Source organism: Hypanus sabinus, chromosome 28 (genome assembly GCF_030144855.1).
Source record: "Hypanus sabinus isolate sHypSab1 chromosome 28, sHypSab1.hap1, whole genome shotgun sequence".
In the NCBI taxonomy this organism is placed as follows: domain Eukaryota; kingdom Metazoa; phylum Chordata; class Chondrichthyes; order Myliobatiformes; family Dasyatidae; genus Hypanus; species Hypanus sabinus.
The window spans coordinates 26,348,637-26,366,963 of NC_082733.1; the positions used below are offsets into that span (position 1 = coordinate 26,348,637).

An 18,327-nucleotide genomic window follows, 5' to 3' on the forward strand; every position below is an offset into this window, starting at 1 on the left:
CACCTATATGTAATATCTGTACCTATCTGCACCTATCTGTATGTAACGGGCCAGAAATCTGTGCCTAGTTTGACTAAAACTAAATATGAGTTTGCCTTTTAACAGCACATTTCCAATCTCTCAGGTCATCTGCGTTGACCAGGTCCTGTATAATCCATGTTTAATAAACTCTATCCTTGCAACCTGGCTGAGAAGGTACATCCACAAGACTAAAGCCCTCTACCACCCTGGAGAGACAAGAGATGATGGAATTTGGAGGAAAAAGAACCCACTGGGGATCATGCAGCATCTTCGGAGGGAAATGGAAGTCATGTTGTGTCTATGGAGGGAAATGGAGGTCGTGCAGTGACACTCTATGGAAATGGAAGTCATGCAGTGTCTGTGGAGGGACAAGGAGGTCATGTTGTCTCTATGGAGGGAAATGGAGGTCGTGCAGTGACTCTCTATGGAAATGGAAGTCATGCAGTGTCTGTGGAGGGACAAGGAGGTCATGTTGTCTCTATGGAGGGAAATGGAGGTCGTGCAGTGACACTCTATGGAAACGGAAGTCATGCAGTGTCTGTGGAGGGACAAGGAGGTCATGTTGTGTCTATGGAGGGAAATGGAGGTCGTGCAGTGATTCTCGATGGAAATGGAAGTCATGCAGTGTCAGTGGAAGGAAATGGAGGTCATGTTGTGTCTATGGAGGGAAATGGAGGTCGTGCAGTGACTCTTGATGGAAATGGAAGTCATGCAGTGACTGTGGAGGGACAAGGAGGTCATGTTGTGTCAATGGAGGAAAATGTTTCAGGTTGAATTTCTCCAGCATTTTATTTTTTACTTCTCTGCCTCCCTGGTTCCACTGTATGACAACACCACTGACAATAAAAGTTCATGGCAAATCTCTGGTGAACATTGACCAGATCCTATATCTCAAAAGATGAAACATAGCAGCACTTTCAGTGTGCCAAAGGGTCTTTGGAGGTTAAGAACTCAGACCTGGCACAAAACTCATGGTCAACCAGCGGACCCAAAATGTCAGCCTTGAGTGTTCTTTCCATAGATGCTGCCTGATCTGCTGAGTTCATCCAATATTTTGTGTGTGCTATTCTGGATTTCCAGCATCTGAAGAATCTCTTGGGGGTTTATGATCTGCTGCTCCACTGCAAAGCCTCTTTGAGGGATGCCTACCCTGAAGAAGTTTAAATCTTCTCCTTGACGGTTCAGTGAGACCCTCTCTCACTTCTCCCCCTTTGTGATCCCTGCTGCCCTCCGACTCTTCGCCAGCTTGTACTCCTTCCCCTCCCCACCCCTGCCTTCATATTCTGGCTTCTTCCTCCGTCCCTTCCAGTTCTGATGAAGGGTCTTGGCCCGAAACGGCAACTCTTTATTCCTTTTCCATAGATGCTGCCTGATCTGCTGAGTTCATCCAATATTTTGTGTGTGCTATTCTGGATTTCCAGCATCTGAAGAACTTCTTGGGGGTTTATGATCTGCTGCTCCACTGCAAAGCCTCTTTGAGGGATGCCTACCCTGAAGAAGTTTAAATCTAAAGCTATCCTTTTAATTTCACAATTGATTACTCCTCGTAATCTGCATTTGAACGGGTCTTCTTTAAATGCTGTGCTTCTCCAGCATTTTGTACATGTTGCTCTAGATTTCCAGCATCTGCAGAATTTCTCATGTTAATGTTAGTGACGATCCCTCCCCGCACCCCTTCATGCTTCACTACAAGGTAGTTGAAAGATATATTAATGACTCTGTAAAATGATCTAAGTCCTCTAGAAGGATAAAAGAAACAACAGTAGTGTCTTCTCCCAGACCAACAAAGAGTCATAGAGTAATAAAAGAGTACAGCAGAGAAACAGCCCCTTCGGCCCATCTAGTCTGTGCTAAACCATTTAAACTGTCTACTCCCATCTCCAATACTCCGGACAGGCCACCTGGTTCAAATGTCTGACATCAGGCTCCCTGAAGTCTATCACAGGATGAGATTACCTGAGGAAGAGAAGATCCAAAGATGTGCTCAAGCTTTTGCGTGGAAATGCAACACCACAACACCCCCCACAAACCATGGTCAATCTTAGAAACCTCTAGCCACAACACTGCTTGTACACTAAAGCTATCCTTTTAATTTCACAATTGATTACTCCTTGTAACCTGCATTTGAACGGGTCTTCTTTAAAAGACTGGCTCATGCTTGTATTAGTGCCTGCTATTCCCTCAATTTTTGAAGGATGTGCTTTGATCTACATCATTATGTCTTGTTGGACCTCAGCAATCATGGCCTCACCCATCATAGTTTATAACTGCATCCTATCCATCTCTCTGCTACCCTCCTTTTGACTTCAAGTCAATTTGCTTTCTCATCTTCTCAGTTATGATGAAGAATCTTTGACCTGAACCATTAACTCCATTCCCCTACCCACCATCTGTGATCGTTTGTAGGCAAAGAACGTGTGGTCTGTCCCACCTGCCCCATACAACTCGTGTTTTCCCCACCACAAGCTGCACAAGTGTCTCTGGGATTGATGACCACTCCACTCACAAAACTCAGCTAAAAGGAGAAACATCTGAGAAATTCCTGGGCCTTACAGCAGCATTTCTCGTGGTTAATTAGACACAAAGTAGAATTTTCACTTCAAGGAGAACTTTAGACAGTTAAAGACTCGCCCTAGCTAGATTATACTTATTACTGAAGAGTGAAGTATTGAATTAAGCTACTTGGCTTAAGATTTAATTGTAGAGTGCTTTCAAAGTTGAGAATTGGAGCCATTGATCTTCGGTTAAATGCTGACAATGCAGAACAGAACCTACAGAGGAGAACGACTCATTATATGAAAAACAAACTGAGACTGAGAGAGACTAAGGGAAGACTTAATTGTTTGCACATTAAAGCACAACTTATTCTGGTTAAGGTGTAAGGTAAATCCTAGCACCTTAAAGAAAATAAAAATACTGATGAGTGTGGTAATTTGCTTGGCACTTTCCATTTCAGTAATCTTTGCTTTTGCCAAGACAGGATGTCGGAAAGTTCTGCTTTGCCAATAAGTGACTTTCAGAACATCTGCCACTGTGAAGAGGCCTCTTGGGAGAGTAGGTTTTCCACAATGCAGAAACCCTTATTTGACCATTCAATGTTAATCATCAAGGTCTGATGGTGATGAAAGGTCTGATAGTCACCCTGAAATGTACACTGTTTCTCTCCTCATATATGCTATCTGATTTGTCAAGTATTTTCAACAGTCTCTAATTTCATTGATGATGATGATGATTGTGCTGTCTTTACGACAGTTATTTAGTTTATAATATTTTCGCTTAGTAATTCATTCAATAGTATTTTCTAGTTAGAATTAGAAGTGTTTAAAGTGTATTCATTGCATGTAAAATATATCGGCATGCGATGACGTCACATCCGGTTTCGCCGCGTCTTGTGGGAAAACACCGGTTTGAAATTAGCGCGAGGGTGGGGGCTCACCACGAGGCTCACCTGAGCAGAAGCTGTTTGCAGGCATGAGAAATCATAGTGAGAGCAACGCTGTAAGTTAATAGATAATCGATATATTGAACTAAGATGTTAATGCCGATCCTGTTAGAAGTAACGACGGTAGATAATGTTTATGCTTTCGTTAGTTAAAGAGTCGCGGATAGTTTGCATGGAAGTGTATTTAAAGTAGTCAATGGAGCAGGTAAACTCTCCCTGTAAACTGCACCTTAGTGTAATGTAGTTATAGTCACCTTTGCAAGTATTTACACTTGAAATGTGATATTAAGGAAGGAACAAATACTGTATCAATCTTGTATTGTTTTATCAACAGTTTTCACCATATGTTAATGTGAAGAGTGAACAGTAAATGGTTAATCTTACTGCGATCTGGTTCTTATTAACTGTGGTTTATCCGGACGTTAAATTCGGCGTTTCGTTACACCCGAAGGAGAACGTGACAATGATAATAATATTAATAATAACAATACTGTAATAATAATAATAATAAGTACTTTATTTATCCTGATTGGGAAATTCTTTTGTTACAGCAGCAACATTTAAAAACACACTTAGCAATAATAATAAAAATATTAACTAATAATGAAGTAGAGAATAATAATATTTTAATAATATAATAATAATTTACCAATGTGTAGTAGTGCGCAATAACAATACATGAAACAATAAAACAGAGACTATCGTACTATGATGTGTGTTCTCCTGTTGAACTGTTGCACATGCTTATTGCACTTGGTAGGAAAGATTTTCTGTAACGATCCTTGTGACAGTGGAACTAAATGAGTCTTTTTGAAAGGGTGCTTCGCTGCTTATTCAGTAGGTCATGGAGAGGATGTGCCTGATAGTTTAACATGCTGCTTTTTGAAAGTGAGGTTAGCATGGCACATTGTCAGCTTTCAGAACAAAGGGTTAATATTGATGGATCTGTGTGTATTTCAAATGGATTATGGCAAATTTAGATGTTCTCTGGCTCGTGATAGAACTGGATGAACCCTGGATGGTAAGATTACGTCAGTTCAGCATATACAGTGTATGATGATTGTTCTGGAAATACCCTCGATAGTGACAAGAATCCTTTTGCATTATGGCTGGTAAAGGAAGGCAGGGAACTCAGCAGGCTGTTACATGGCTGATGGGAGGGTGCTAACTGAAGGCAGGAGGTCACAAGGTGAACCAAAGTTGAGAATGATTAATAGACGTCAGTATCTGGAAAACAGAAGATGTAAAATCCTTCCACCCAAATCTCAAACCTTAGAGCACCAGCCAGGGATACAAGAACAAAATTCCGCAGAGACTGGAAAACCGAAGTAACACAGTTTGAGAAAAGTTTATTGACCTTAAATATTAACCCTGTTTATTTCTCTCTGCTTGCATGCTGTTTGACCTGCTGGGTATTTCCCATACTTCCTTATATTTACATACCACCTGCGGCCGACAATAAGCAAGCCCTTATGCACAATGTCGTCTGCAAGCAAGAAACAGCACATCCCCATGCATTTCAAATTATGGCCAATGACTTCAACCAGGCCTCTTCGAAGAAGATCTTGCCCAAGTATCACCTGCTTGTAACCTGTTACACCAGAGGTCCCAACACACTAAGCTGCTGCTACTAAGGAATGTCTATTGTTCCTTCTGTAGACCGCATTTTGTCAAATCAGACCATTTGGCTGTACTCCTGCTACGTGGATACAGGCAGAGCCTAAAAGGCAAGGCTCTGGAGATCAATACATCTATGAGGTGCAGAAGGCAGAGGAATGCTTACAAGATTGCCTTGAGTCAGTGGACTGGACTGTGTTCAAGATCTCATCTGAGGATCAGAATAACCACACCAGGGTTGTAACAGACTCATTGAAACAGCTGTGGATGACAAAATCGTTCAGGATTTTCCCAATCAGAAGTCCTGGATGACAATGAAATCCAGAATCTGCTGAGAGCCACATCGGAGGCATTCAAGTCTGGAGATCAAGAATGCTACAAGAGGTGCAGGTACGATCTCCAAAAAAGCCATCTCTCAGGTGAAGTGGAGATTCCAGACTAGACTGGAATCAATGAGGGATGCTTGACAGTTGTGGCAGGGTTTGAATGCCATAACATCCTACAAAGTTAAATCCTGTGACACAGGGGACAGCAGAGCTTCACTTCTAGTTGAGCTCAATGCCTTCTATGCTCACTTTGATCACCAAAACAGGGAAGAACCATCAAGCACCCCCATTTCTCCTGATGATCCTTTGGTCTCAGTATCTGAAGTTGATGTGCAGGCTGCCTTCAAGAGAGGAAAGCGTCCAGTCCGGATAGAGAACTTGGCCGAATACTGAAGACCTGTGCTGACCAACTGGCTGGTGTATTCACGGATATCTTCAACGTCTCACTCTGGCAATGTGTAGTAATCACCTGCTTCAAGCAGACTTCAATCATACTGGTGCCCAAGAAGAATGTGGTGACTATCACCCAGTAGCATTTACATCCGAAGTAATGAAATGTTTTGAGAGGCTGGTGTTGAAACATATCAGCTCCTGTGTGAGTGTGACTTGGATATGCTCCAATTTGCCTACTGAAGCACCAGGTCTACAGCAGATGCTCTCTCATTGGCTCTTCACACAACCCTAGAACATCTGGATAGCAAAGATGCAAGCATCAAGATGTTCTTTATTGATTACAGCTCAGTATTTAATACCATCATCTCGCCAAAATTAATCAGTAAACTCCAAGACCTGTGCCTCAATACCTCTTTGTGCAATTGGATCCTGAATTTCCTCACTTGCAGACTCCAGTCAATTTGGACCAGCAAAAACATCTCCTCCACAATCTCCATCGCTTGACACTTATGTCTGTGTGGCTAAGCACAGCTCCAACACTATATACAAGTTCGCTGATGACACCACTATTGCGGGCCATATCAAAAGAGGTGATGAATCTGCATACAGGAGGGAAACTGAAAAATTGGCTGACTGGTGTAATAACATCCTCTCACTGTCAGCAAGACGCAAGGAACTGATTGTAGACTTCAGGAGAGGGAAACCAGAGGTGAATGATCCAGGAATCATTAGAGGATCAGAGGTGGATAGGGTCAGTAACTTCAAATACATGGGTGTTACTATCTCAGAGGACCTGTCCTGGACCCATCGTATACATGAACTTGCAAAGAAAGCACAACAGTGCCTCTACTTCCTCAGGAGTCTGCAGAGATTCGGCATGCTATCAAAAACCTTGACAAACTTCTATTGATGTGCAGTGGAAAGTGCACTGACAGGCTGCATTATGGCCTGGGATGAGAACACCAATGCCTTTGAGCAGAAAGTGCTACGAAAGGTAATGGATTTGGCCCAGTACATCACAGGTAAAGCCCCCCACTCACTGAGCACGTCTATATGAAATATTGCTGTAGAAAAGCAGCATCCATCATCAGAGACCCTCACCACCCAGGCCGTGGTCTTTACTCACTGCTGTCATCAGGTAGAATGTACAAATGCTTCAGGACTCACACCACCAGGTTCAAGAACAGTTACTACCCCTCAACCATCAGGCTCTTGAACAAAAAGGGATAACCACACTGATTCTATTTCTGGTGTTCACAAAGCCAATGGTCTCACTTAAATGACTCGTTATCTTGTTATTTCGAGCTTGTTATTTATTGCTATTTATTTATATTTGCATTTGCACGGTTTGTTGCTCATTGATGTTGTTTACAGTTACTGTCTATAGATTTGCCGAGTATGCCTACAGGAAAAAGAATCTCAGGGTTGTACGTGGTGACGTGTACATACTCTGATAATAAATTTTACTTTGAACTTTATATTAGTTTTCATTACCGAACAGGATCTTGAGCTCAGGATCAGGAACCTGGTGTGGCTCAAACATACCTGTTCTGAAGCTCAGCCCTGACAATCACCACTCAAAGTTTGAAGCAAACTTATTCCCGAAGTACATAAATGTCACGATATACACCCTTGAGATTCATTGTCTTGTGGGCATAATAAATTCATAGAATTATAACCATAACAGAATCAATGAAAGACCGCACCTACCTGAGCATTCAACCAGTATGCAAAAGACAACTGACTGTGCAAATACAAAAATCATATATTAAAAAATAAATAAGCAAAAACATGAGATGAAGGGTCCTTGAAAGTGAATCCATAGGTTGTGGGAACATTTCAATGATGGGGCAAGTGAAGTTATCCCCATTGATTCAAGAGACAGGGGGTTGAGGGGTAATAACTGCTCCTGAACCTGGTGTGTGAGTTCTGAAGCTTCCGTTTTCCCTCCTGATGGCAGCAGTGAGAAGAGAGCATGTCTTGGGTGGTGGGTGCGAGCTCACCCTGGGCTTATTACTGTTATCCCACAACCACAACGAGAAGCCAGAGAGGTAACGGGACGAAGGCAGCCGGGAAGCAGAGGACACCAAGCTCTTTCAGCATTACAATCAGAATCAGATTTATTATTGTGAAATGTGTTGTTTTATGGCAGTAATACTGTGCAAGACATTAAAATTACTGTAAGTTCTAAAAATAAATACTGCAAAAGATAAATTATGAGGTGGTGCTCACAGGCTCATGGACCACCCAGAAATATGATAGCAGAGGGGAAACTAAAATATTGAGAGTGGGTCTCAGGCTTCTGCACCTCCTCTCCAGTGGTAGTAACTCAAAGAGGGCACGTCCCAAATGGTGAGCTTCTTTAATGATGAATGCTGTCTTCCTGAGGCCCCACCCCTTGATGGGAGGAAGGGTTGTGCCCAAGATAGAGATGGCCGAATCTGCAATGCTTGTTATCCTGTGCAGGGAGCTTCTGTACCAGGCAGCGATGCAACCAGTCAGAATGATCTCCACCCTACATCTGTAGAAGCTGGCCCCACGTCCTGCCCTCAGCTCTGTGAATCAGGCTGCATAAAATCATCAGAGGATGTTCTCCCTGACCACCCTCCCCTGCTTTGATCGTAACCACTGAAGAGCAAATGGTGTCCTTGTTCACCTAGCAGTTTTAAATGATTGTGGTCACCATTCACTTCAAAAGTTCTCATGCACTTCCAACCTGAATATGTTGTTCACTCTTCAGGCCTGTTTATCCTCTTTCCTCACTTTCATGCAATAACCCTTCTGGGACTGGCTTTCAGCACAACTTCTACAAGGAACGCCACAGATTAGAAGGTTGCGAGCACAAGTCCCACTCAATTGTAATACAGCATTGTCCAAAGAAGTGTTAAACTGTCATTCCATCTCACGTAGGTGTGAGAAATTCCCCTCCTGTAAACTGAAGAGGAGCAAAGAATTTCTCCCCTATGTCGACTTGAATCAACATTTCTTACAATTGCAACCACACTTCACAAGTATATAAGACTATAAAATAAAGGAGCAGAATTAGTCCATTTGGCTCGCTGAATGTGCTCCGGCATTTCATCATGGCTGATCTATTTTCCCTCTCAGCCCCAATCTCCTGCATTCTGCCCGTATCCCTTCACATCCTGACTTAGCAAGAATCAAAGAATCATTGGCTGTTGAATCCTTTATGTCATTTCAAGGCCATAAAACGTGCATTATGAATGCATGTACTTCTTCCTTCATTTGATTAACATGCAAATCGTAACATAAATGCAAATATGGACATTCATATTTGTTCATTTCGCCGGCAGTCAGCACAAGCTCAGTTATAATTAAAGCTTCAACCATTTTCCTCTCAAACAGGTTAATTGCGACTTTCTCAAGAGAAAGTGTGTAGGATTCCCCCAGTACATCCTCGGGTGTGTTGGCTGCTAATACAAATGACACATTTTACTGTATGTTTTGACGTGCACTTGACAAACAAACTTGAATCTTGAGATTTCAAATGGCTGTTGAATTGCTATTTACCCATACAATGATCTTTGAACAGACAAGACTGGGTGGAGTCTGCCCTTGTACCTTGGATTCATTTTTGGCTGGACGTCACATGAATCCATTATGTGACTCTTGCAAGAGAATAGCGATGCAAATAAATAGTTGAGGATTTCACACCATTTTATGTCAGGCAACATGGGGTGCTTTTTGGAACTCGGCAGGTAAGGTAGCATCCATGGATGGGAATAAACAGTTGCTATTTTGGGTGGAGGATGAAGGGTTTCACGGATGCTGCCTGACCTGCTGAGCTCCTCCAGCACATTGCGTGGACTGCCTTAGATTTCCAGCACCTGCAATACCTTTTGTGTGTACAGGATTTTTTTTTGATATTCTATGGCAAGATTTTCCCTTGTTGATGCGAGGAAATCTGCAGATGCTGGAAATTCAAGCAACACACACAAAATGCTGGTGGAGCACAGCAGGCCAGGCAGCATCTACAGGGAGAAGCACTGTCGATGTTTCCAGCCGAGACCCTTCGTCAGGACTAACCGAAAGGAAAGATAGTAAGAGATTTGAAAGTAGGAGGGGGAAGGGGAAATGTGAAATGATAGAAGACCGGAGGGGGTGGGATGAAGCTAAGAGCTGGAAAGGTGATTGGCAAAAGGGATACAGAGCTGGAGAAGGGAGAGCCTAGGGAGAAAGAAAGGGGGAGGGGGGAGCACCAGAGGGAAATGGAGAACAGGCAGAGTGATGGGCAGAGAGAGAAAGAAAAGGAGGAGGGGAGAAAACTAAATATATCAGGGATGAGGTAAGAATTGGAGGAGGGGCAATAACGGAAGTTTGAGAAGTCAATGTTCATGCCTTGTTGATTTGGTTTCTAGGTAAAACAAGATGACAGTGTACAGTGACTCTGCCAGCCAAACTACAGAGGACTGGGCATTTCCTCGGTCAGAATCAGAATCAGGTTTATTACCACCGACATATGTCACGAAATTTTTTTGTGGCAGCGGGTGAGTGCAATACATAAAAAACATAAATTACAATAAAAATAAAATCAAATAGTGCAAAAGAGGGATAGTGAGTTAGTATTCGTGCACCGTTCAGAATCTGTTGGCAGAGGAGAATAAGCTGTTCCTAAAATGATGAGTGTTGAGTGTCACCTTCATGCCAAGCAAGTCCTGCCATAATTGAACAAAATCACACATAATTTGTACATATTCTTCACTCGTTGCATCTCTCTGGAGAAGAAATCTTGTTTTTATTGAGAAAGGTTACTGCCTTTTGAATCATAAATTCTGCCCCTGCCTCTACTGTAAAATACCATGTCCTTTTCTTTCTATCATCATGTACTGCTAGCACGAAGTTAACAAATTTCACAACATATGTTGGTGATATTAAACCTAATTCTGGGGTTGTTTAGGTTCGATTTGGTAAATTAATGCCCGCCCATGGGGCGTGTCTTGTTTGTTTTCGGCTGAACATTACGGGTAGGCTGTGTTGACAGCAGAGTGTGTCGCGCCACTTGCGAGCTGCCTCCAGTACATCCTTGGGTGTGGAGGTTGTTAACACAAATGTCGCAGCTTTGTTTTGATGCACAAGTGGAAAACAAACCTGAACTCTGTCCAAAAGTCCTTTTGGGCTCCGCGTTCATGTCGAGGTGGTATTTGCACTTCACAGCTCGCTGCAAAACCAGTCTTTCCAATATGTTAATTGTATTGAAATGCCTGTGGATTTTTTGCTTATTTTCTCTCTGGCTTCTTCTCTGATGAGCTGTAGAATTCTTAATTTCGTGTGACTTTTCAGGAAGTGCAGTGTATGGAATTTCCCCACACTGTACACCTGGCGATAGAAGGTGCATCCAGCTGCAAACACAGCTGAGGAGTTGAGTGAAACTCTGCATAAATAGGGTGACCTCACAAGATAATACCACATTATCCAGGGCAGATTATGCTGTGGTTTATAGGGTGTGTCACTGATGATGTGTCAGGGCTAGAGGCTGTTGCCTGGAATCCGGAGGAAGTACTGAAAACATAGACAGAGACAAGAACGGAGGGTGTGATAAGAGGACAAAGAGGCTAGCGTAGCTTTCAAAAAGAGAACATCCCATGGCAGCTGGAGCAGGTTTCAAATGGAACTGCCGGCTACCATTTCAAATAAGAGTAAAGATTTCAGATAAGATTAAAGGAAGCAGCACACATCTGAAGTCCCCGGTCTCCTTTAATACAAAGGACCTCCACCTCAGACAGTTTCTATCTGCTGACACTGCGTGGAACTGGGTCACAAAATATCAGTAAGACCCAGGACCTGATTGTGGACTTCAGAAAGGGAAAGGCCGGAGAACACACACCAGTCCTCATTGAGTTCAAGTTCCAGGTAGCCAACATTTCTGAAGATCTATCCTGGTCTTAACATATTGATGTAATGATGAAGAAAGCATGCCAGTGGCTATATTCCATTAGGATTTGGTATGCAACAAAGATTCTAGCAGATTTCTGCAGATGTGCTGTGGAGAGCATTCTGACTGGTTGTATCGCTGTCTGGTATGGAGGCTCCAACTCACACAGTCAAAAAAAGCTACTGAGAGCTGTAGAGTCAGCCAACAACAACAGGGCACTAATCTCCCCACCTTCAAGGTCCTCTTCAAAAGTCAATGCCTCAAGAAGGTGGCATCCATCATTGAGGACCCACACCATCCGGGACATGTGCTCTTCTCAAAACTATCTTCTGGGAAGAGGTAGATGATCTTGAGGATGCACGCTCAATATTTTAGGAACATTTTCTCCCTCTCTGCCATCAGATTTCTGAATGAACCCACGAAGACCACCTTCAACTCATGAACGGCTCCTTGGCCGTCTTGAGCAGACAGAGGTGGCCTTCGCTGAGCTGATGGTCTTCCAGCAGCAGCTGATGTTTGTCTCAGAGCGTGTCCCTGTGTTCCACAGGCGCTCCACAGTTCTGACTGTGCTTCAGCCCCAGCATCCAGCGTGGAGGGAGGAGGGGTCAGTCTGGGACCTCCTTGTTGGTCTACTCTTGGAGCTTGCTAATGAGGCCACACACAGGTCCAGTCTGCAGATCACCGGGGGCTCTGTCCACATCGTTATCCCATGACTGGGTGTCCCTGGAGAGGGGACACGAGTCCATGGCTTTTGAGAGATCTTCAAGCGAGAGCATACGTCACAGGGAATATCATGAACCCAAACAACAACATCTTAATTTGACTGTTCTGTTGGTGCTGTATTACAAAACAGAGGGAGTTATCCTCCGACACAAACAGAGATAAGTTTCAGCAAATGCACTGGTCTCTCCCCAGGAAGTTCAGGCAGGGTTCTCTCATTTGCACTGTCTGTGCTCATTGTCACAGTGTGAATGTGTGCAGCCAGTACTTCGGGGAGCTTGCCGCTAACATCAGCTTCATAAAGTTGTGCAACGTAGAGGAGGAGCAGTGCTGTAAACTAGCACAGTGCGCGAGATGACTGCGGCATGCTCAGCGTTCTGCAACTAGGAACTTGCAGAAAGACTCTAATTTTGTGAATAAAAATACTCTTCCCGGAAACAGACTTCATTAACATTGACTTTTATGATGTTATTTTGCAAAGGCCTAAAATTAGTGCAAATTACTGAAACAGAAGACACAAACAAAGAAGGAACAATGAGGTAGTGTTTTATAGAATGTTTGGAAATGTGATGGTGGAGTGGAAAACACTGCTTGTGGGTCTTCAGGCTCCTGTAACTCCTGACAATGACAGTAATAACAAGACAAGGGCATGTTCTGGATGGCGAGATTCCTTAGGGATAGTCCGCAACTTCACGAGGCACCGCCACTTGTTCCTGTGATGGTACTGGCTGAGTCGACAGCCCTCTGTGGCCTCTTGTGAACCTGCGCACTGGGGCCGCCACACCAGGCTGTGACGGCATGAGCCTTGACAAACTCACCGCATCCCTCTCCAGAACGTAAGCACAAGAGATTCTGTAGATGCTGGAAATCTTCAGCAACGCGCACAGACTGCTGGAGGAGCTCAGCAAGTCAGGCAGCACCTATGGAGGGGAATAAACAGGCGATGTTTAAAGCCGAGACTTTTCAGCTCAAAACGTTGACCATTTAATCCCCTCCATTGACGCTGCCTGATTGGCTGAGATCCTCCAGCATTTTGTGCACATTACAACTCTTTCCGCAGCTTCTTGGCAAATGTCTCAATAGCATTTCAGCATAATCAAACCTGGTATTTATCACCCAGCCACCAATTTCTTCAGGATTAATTTAACAATTTGACATCAGTTTTTCCAGTCCGATGTTCAGTCAGCAATACTTTAAAGTTCAACTCCTGCATACTTTAGCATGCACTACAACTGCCTTAAGCTCTCAAACTACACTCTGAAAACTGTAATCTTAATTTTAATGCCTTTTCTCCACTTTGCAACAATGCAGAACACAGCTTTCACTGAAGTGGATACCACTCCATCAATAGACTCTGTATGCTATCAGTTTTGGAGAGTTAATACTTCCTTTCTGAACAGGCATTAACCTAGAACTACCTTAGGTCTTAATTCAAGAGCAAAATTCCTTTGCCCAAAGCACTGCAATCATGAGGTCTGTGTACAGTGTTAATGAACCGGACCAGATGACATCGATCTGACATTTTCGGAAGACTTACAAGCTCATTTATTCTCTCTTCCTCCTAGGTTTCATTTGTTTTCCAAATTGTGTAACGCTTCTGGCTTGGTCATTCTCATCTTTGAGAGGGCCAGCACATTCAAGATCCGAAATGGCACATTTGTCACTCACAGACTCAGTTTCAGGGTCATCATTTCCTCAAAGCAAAATTGAAGATATAGGAAACCGGAAATTAAAATGGGATTCACTCAACAAGTCAGGTAGTATCTCTACAGATCATTGAGTACATTTACAGAATGGATAGAAGTTTATCATTTCCCAGTTCTGCTGAAAATTCATTGGGTTAAAACTTTAACTTTGTTTCTTCATAGATTTTACTTTACAGATCCATAATTCCTTGAAAGTGGTGTCACAGGTAGAGAGATTCACAAGGAAACCTTTTGGCTCATTGGCCTTCATAAATCATAATATTGAATACAGGAATTGTGATGTTGTATTGAAGTTGTATAAGACTTTGGAGATGACTAATTTGGAGAATTGTGTGCAGCTTTGGTCACGAACCTACAGGAAAGATGTCAATATGATTGAGAAAGTGCGGATAAAATTGTGCTAGGGCTTGAGGATTTGAGTTATAAGGAAAGGTTGAGTAGATTAGGACTTTATTCCCTGGAATATATGGAAATGAGGGGAGATTTGATAGAGGTATACAAAATCATGAAGGGTTTTGAAAGGGTATAAGTAAGTAGGCCTTATCCACAGAGGCTGGGTGAGACTCGAACTAGAGGTCATAGGTTAAGGGTAAAAGGTGAAATATTTAAGGAGATCCTGAGGGTGAACTGCTTCACTCAGAGGCTGGTGAGAGTGCGGAATGAGTTGCGAGTGGAAGTGGGGGGTGCTGGTACGATTCCAACATTTAAGAGAAATTTGGATAAATACTTGGATAGTGAGATATGGAGGGCTATGGTCCAGGTCTGGGTCCCTGGGACTAAGCAGAACAATGTTTCAGCACAGACTAGATGGACCGAAGACCATGTTTCTGTGTTGTGGTGCTCTACTGTTCTTCCTGATCTGCTGAGTCTTTTTAATATTCATGTATCCTCAATTGCTGCTTATGCAGCTGAGCTGTCCTTCATAGAGCCAGCGTGGATCTGAGTTATGGTGCACTTCCTTGCATATATTCTAGTGAATGGTGTGTGTCAGTTCTGTATCTGATTCTAAGTGCCTGTGATTCTGCAGCAAGGAAGTTTTTCATTGCACCCGTACACACATGTACTTGAACAGGTGACAGTGAACATGACTTTGACTTTGAACTGTTAGAAGTGCTTGAAAGATCTGACCACAAGTTTTCACTCCCAGCAATTCTCCATCTAAGAAAGGGGCCACAGAAGTACACTGCCCAAGGCCTGTTGGCTTTCGAGATCCACTGTGACTTGACAGATGCTTCCCAGGTGTCAGATGTCATCTGTTCTGCACCCTGCCCCAGTAAGTGTGGAGGGGCAAGAATCTACTGGCAATTGTAGGCTGAATTGTAGGTTTCTGAGCACCTCTCCACCCAGCCCATAACTTCACTGAGAAACTTATCAGAATCAGTTTTATCATCACTGACGTATATCGTGAAATTAGTTGTTTTGCAGCAGCAGTTCAGTGCAATACATAAAATATACCATTATTTAAAATAAGATATTAAAAATTTAGAAAGTAGTGCAATAATTGAACAAACTTAGTGAAGTGGTGTTCATTGGGTCATTGCCCATTCAGAAATCTGATGGTGCAGGGGAAGGAGCTGTTCCTAAACATTGAGCATGTGTCTTCAGGCTCCTATATCTCCTCCCTCATCGTAATAGTGAGAAGAGGGCATCTGGACGGTGGGGCTCCTTAATGACAGATGTTGCCTTTTTGAGGCATTCTCCTTTGAAGGTGTTCTCAACGGTGGAGCTGGCTGAGTTTACAACCTTCTGCGGCTTTTCCCAATCCTGTCCATACAAGACAGTGATACAACCAATTAGAATGTTCTCCCTGGTACATCTGTACAGTGTAGAATTTGTAGCCATTGAAGCAAGCTGATCCTCATCATTGGAATTAGAATTTTTTCCACCAATCCGAGATATTTCTCCAGAGCGCTGCATACTCTGGTCCCTTGGCATTGTCAAAGATCCCTCCCATTTGTTCCATCACACAGGACCATTAGGACAAGGACTGTTAGGATGGGAAACAGTTTCTTCCCGCAAGCTGTGCGACTACTGAACTCCCTGCCACCACACAGGTCTCATCACGTATGAAGTACCAGTAGCATATAATGTTACAGGGAGAAGACAGGAGAATGGGATTGAGAGGGATAATAAATCAGCCATGATCAAATAGTGGAGCAGATTTGATGGGCCAAATGGCCTAATTCTGTTCCTATACCTTATGGTCTTATTATACTGTTTGCATTTCAACTTATGTTGTAAATGCACATGCTAAATGTCAATCTCTGGAACTTATTATTTGTTAATTTATTTGTGCTAATATTACTCCATACATTGTGTGTGAGTCAAATGGCTGAGTTTAGCAGAGAATAGGTCTGTGATTTTGAACCATCAGCAGATTGTATTTGAGAGGAACCTTCCTGTGAACAACAGTAACAATTATTAACCGAGCTTAGTTTATTTCACTTGCAGTCAGCATAAACATTAAAACAATGCCCAAAGCTGTCAGTTGAAGCAATGGAAAATGTCCAGAATCTGCAGTTATTCAAATGACGCATAAACCACTTGTTAGTTTGCTTATATAATATGCAAATCTAGGGCATAATGTTAATTATTTGTTCATTCATTATAAGATAAGCCCAGATAACCTCGACACATTAAACAAGCGCCACATTCACAAAACCTTCTGAGCCACTAATTACAAAATAATCCTTTTATTCAAGGTTTTACTGTATAATTGAGGATAAACTATGCAACAACCCAAACTGCACTGGGTAACGTTTAAAGGGAAAGCAGAGTGGGACTGACTGCACTATGGTCACTGTCGTGTGTGGGGCTTTTGATAGAATCAAAATCAGATTTAGTATCACCAACATACTGTATGTCATGAAATGTGTTGTTTTGCGGCAGCTAAATAAGTTGTCTAAATAAACAACTTATTTATATCTAAATAAGTTGTGCAAAAAGACAACAAAAGTAGTGAGGTAGTGACCAGGGGTTCATTGTCCATTCAGAAATCTCATGGTGGAGGGGAAGAAGCTATTCCTAAAATGTTGAGTGTGTATCTTCAGGTTCCGGTACCTCCTCCCTGATGGTAGCAATGATAAAAGGACGTGTCTTGGGTTATGGTGGTCATTAATGACGGATGCTGCCTTTTTGAGGTATTGCCTTTCAAAGATGTCCTCAATGCTAGGGGAGCTAGTGCCCATCAAGGAGTTAGCTGAGTTTGCAACCCTCTACAGTGTTTTCTGATCCTGCACAATAGCCCCTCCATACCAGAGAGTGATGCAACCAGTTAGAATGCTCTCCACAGCGCATCTGTAGAAATTTGAGAGAGTCTTTGGTGACATGCCACGTCTCCTCAAACTCCTAACGAAATATAGCCGCTGCTGTGCCTCTTTTGTAGCTTTGTTGGGCCCAGGATAGATCAGGATAGGACAGTTAATGGTGCTTTGTTTACATTATTGCCCACATGATACTAAAAAAGATTGTTCTTACAAAGTATCTGCAAAAAAATCCAATAATTGTACAACTTCTGATATTGTATGCAGATTCGCTCTTTACCGTCAGTTGCATCCTTCCTGTTCCCGTTCAGGTACAGTGACATTTCTTTAGCACATTTTAACAATGGGCTATGTTTAACATTCCAAAGTTAAATAATGGTTACAACCTAACTTCATCGCCAGTGTGAAAGTCCATTGTACAGGAGATAGCATGTGTGTGCGTTCTAAGGCCGTAGCACTATCAAAGATTTATGAGATGATTAGAACCACTTGGTGATAGCATTGTTCAAGCAGTGATAGTTACCAATAACTTCCAGTAAATCTCTGTTTTTAATAATGTGGGTGGAGTCAAGATAAAGTACGTGACAAGGTTTGTTCAGTGCAATGTAATCTCAGGATGCAGCTTCACTGAAATACCTGTACTGAGTAGCTGAAGTATGCGCCTGATAACGCAAGTGGCAGTGATGTGTCAGATGATGTCGAGAGAACATTGAACATAGAACAGAACAGCAGTTAATAGACCCTTTGGCCAACAATGTTGTGCGAACCTACAGTGCCTATAAAGAGTATTCATCCCTTCTCCCTTGGAAATTTTCATCTTTTATTGTTTTACAACATTGAATCACCGAGGATTTAATTTGGTTTTTTTGACACTGATCAACAGAAAAAGACTCTTCAGTGTCAAAGTGATTCAGAGTCAATGCAAAAGATTCAGATATATCTATCG

The 18,327-nt window shown here is 42.6% G+C and overlaps 2 long non-coding RNA genes across 7 annotated transcripts in view; one reads left to right on the top strand and one right to left on the bottom strand.

Moving 5' to 3' along the window:
• The window catches only part of LOC132382513 (uncharacterized), an 87,986-nt gene that overhangs the window by 45,804 nt on the left and 23,855 nt on the right, over positions 1–18,327 (bottom strand). The window lies entirely within an intron of this gene.
• Positions 1–18,327, top strand: part of LOC132382511 (uncharacterized) — a 59,982-nt gene that overhangs the window by 10,227 nt on the left and 31,428 nt on the right. For 4 of the 6 annotated variants that reach the window (XR_009508369.1, XR_009508366.1, XR_009508370.1 and 1 more), the window contains exons 2-4: positions 10,179–10,307; positions 13,978–14,169; positions 17,649–17,692. This is a non-coding gene — a long non-coding RNA (uncharacterized LOC132382511). The remainder of the gene's footprint in view (positions 1–10,178; positions 10,308–13,977; positions 14,170–17,648; positions 17,693–18,327) is intronic. The other 2 variants (XR_009508368.1, XR_009508367.1) reach the window with 1 other exon arrangement.